This window comes from Haematobia irritans, chromosome 1, assembly GCF_050003625.1.
Source record: "Haematobia irritans isolate KBUSLIRL chromosome 1, ASM5000362v1, whole genome shotgun sequence".
NCBI lineage: Eukaryota > Metazoa > Arthropoda > Insecta > Diptera > Muscidae > Haematobia > Haematobia irritans.
In genome coordinates, this window is record NC_134397.1 from 110,527,377 (window position 1) to 110,529,944 (window position 2,568).

General features: G+C 31.9%; 1 long non-coding RNA gene across 1 annotated transcript; it reads left to right on the forward strand.

Moving 5' to 3' along the window:
• LOC142219578 (uncharacterized) lies at positions 1-356 on the forward strand. The gene is made up of 2 exons (XR_012717640.1): positions 1-109; positions 165-356. It is a non-coding gene; the product is annotated as an uncharacterized LOC142219578 (long non-coding RNA).
• The last annotated feature ends 2,212 nt before the right edge of the window (positions 357-2,568 follow it).

Here is a 2,568-nt window from a genome sequence, read left to right on the forward strand (position 1 = left end):
CTTGTTATTACAAAATTAACATTTTATTTTTCCTTGGGCAATTGATCAGCTACTTCTTTGATCCTTACAAACTGTGTGGTCCGCTGTTCGAATCCCCGTCCGGCAAAAGGTAAAATTAAAATAAAAAAAAATGAATAATTTCTTCTACAATGTTTGTATTACAGAAAAAGGTGCTAAGAACTAAAAAATCTCGTGGAAGTGAGAAAGATGTGGGGGAATATACAATTGGGCAGAAACAAAATTTTGAGCATTCAGGTCGAAAACCTATGTTGTTAGCACCTATATTACCTGTTTATTTTCATAATTCATTATGATTGTAAATATATAAATAAATAAATAAAATTTTGAGCACAATATTGTTTGGGAGAATTTGTTTAAGCATATAATATTTTTGGGTGCAAAATGCTTCCAAACATATTATATGTTCACATAATAACATATTGTTTTTGGAAGACAACATTATTGAATTTGGATCCAAAAATACAAAATGTTTGGAACTTAGATTACCCAAACATATATTGTTTAGACCAATATGCTTTCAAACATATTATATATTGGAAGAGATCAAACATATAAATGTTTGGGCAATACCCAAAAATGTATATGCTTGAAGCAAAATATGTTTGGGAGTATATGTTACAGAAGCGATTTTTTATGAGCGTGTATATAGTATATAGATGTTTTTAATTTACATTTTTCCATTAGTACTAATCTGAAACACCTAAAAGTCGAATCAATAGTCAATGTGACGAAACAGTGTTCAATGTGATGATAAAATTCATACGTTCTGTAGATGTGTGTTTATTTCTCTACCTAAAAACACACACACACAACCAAATGCGCTTGCTGCGTTCTGTTTTTAAAATAACTGTACACAGCTTTTATTAATGAGAGCTAAGTTATTTTTGTTGGGTATTTCATGCTCTCTCCACATTTAACTTAACTCAAACGAGTATTTGAGCAAACATTTGTTCACATGTTTGTTTTTAAATTGGCTTACAAGACATATGAGAACAATAAAAGTCGTCAAATTGACGAAAATAGTAATCAAATAGACGAAAAGTTTCATCTACTCCGTTTACATGTATTCAAATACTAATGCAATAACACATCCATACGTAGTTGTGTGGTAGAAATATTGTTTTTTTTTCTGTGCGGTAAGAACATTTCAAATGGTTCCTCTCAGTTGTTGAGTTTAGTCCAAAGTGTAAAGGTGGTCGCGCGTGCCGAAAATAAAGAGCTAATGCTTAAAGATGTGAAAGTGAAAATAAAAACAAAAATGTGAGTAAAATAAAAAAACATGAAGTGTTATATATGGAAAAAAATTTAACCAAAATGACGATTTTTTTTTTATTTTTTGGTCAATTTATTTTTTTTAACATTTATATGTTTATGGAAGAATTTCGCAACATTTTTGCCGCAACATTTTTCGTTCTGTGAAAACTGAATACGGATAAAGAAATTAAAGAATAAAGATGAATTGGATGAGCAAACAATTCAAAACGAAAAGGAACAGTTGGGCACAAAAAGGGTGAGTTAAATTTTGTTCTAAAAAGATCGAATATATTTTACAATAATTTAAAATTTCAATTTTTAAACTTTTCTTTATAATTTTTTTACTCCACAGGATGAACCCATAAAACTTTTTATCCTTGGTGATCTAAACACTAATTAAGATAACAGACCGATCCCCAGATTTGGCTTGCGGAACCTCAAAGAGATGCAAATTTCATCCCATACGGCTGAAATTTGGTACATGGTGTTGGTATAGGGTCTCTAATAACAACCACGCAGAAATTGGTCCATATCGGTCCATAATTTTATATAGCCCCTATATAAATCGATCCCCAGATTTGAACTCCGGAGCCTCTTAGAGGAGCAAAATTCATCCGATCCGGTTGAAATTTAGTAGGTGGTGTTAGTATATGGTCTCTAACAACCATGCAAAAATTGGTCCATATCAGTCCATAATTATATATAGCCCCTATATAAACCGATCCCCAGATTTGAACTCCGGAGCCACATGGACGAGCAAAATTCATCCGACCCGGTTGAAATTTGCAACGTGGTGTTAATATATGGCCGCTAATAACCATGCGAAAATTGGTCCATATCGGTCTATAGTTATATATAGCCGATCCCCAATCACACAAAAATTGGTCCATTTCGGTTCATAATCATGCTTGCCACTCGAGCAAAAATAGTCTAGCAAAATTTTATTTCTATAGAAAATTTTGTCGAAATTTTATTCCTATAGAAAATTTTGGCAAAATTTTATTTCTATAGAAAATGTTGTCAAAATTTTGAAAATTTTGTAAAAATTTTATTTCTATAGAAAATTTTGTCAAACTTAATTATATACGTATTTAATCGGCCATTTTAAGTTTAATATATACCACGTATGGACTACGTATATATTACGGTGTTAGGAAGTTTTAAGATACCTTGTCATCGGCAAAAGTTACCGCAACCCAAGTAATTCGATTGTGGATGACAGTCTTCAGTAGAAGTTTCTACGCAATCCATGGTGGAGGGTACATAAGCTTCGGCCTGGCCGAACTTACGGCC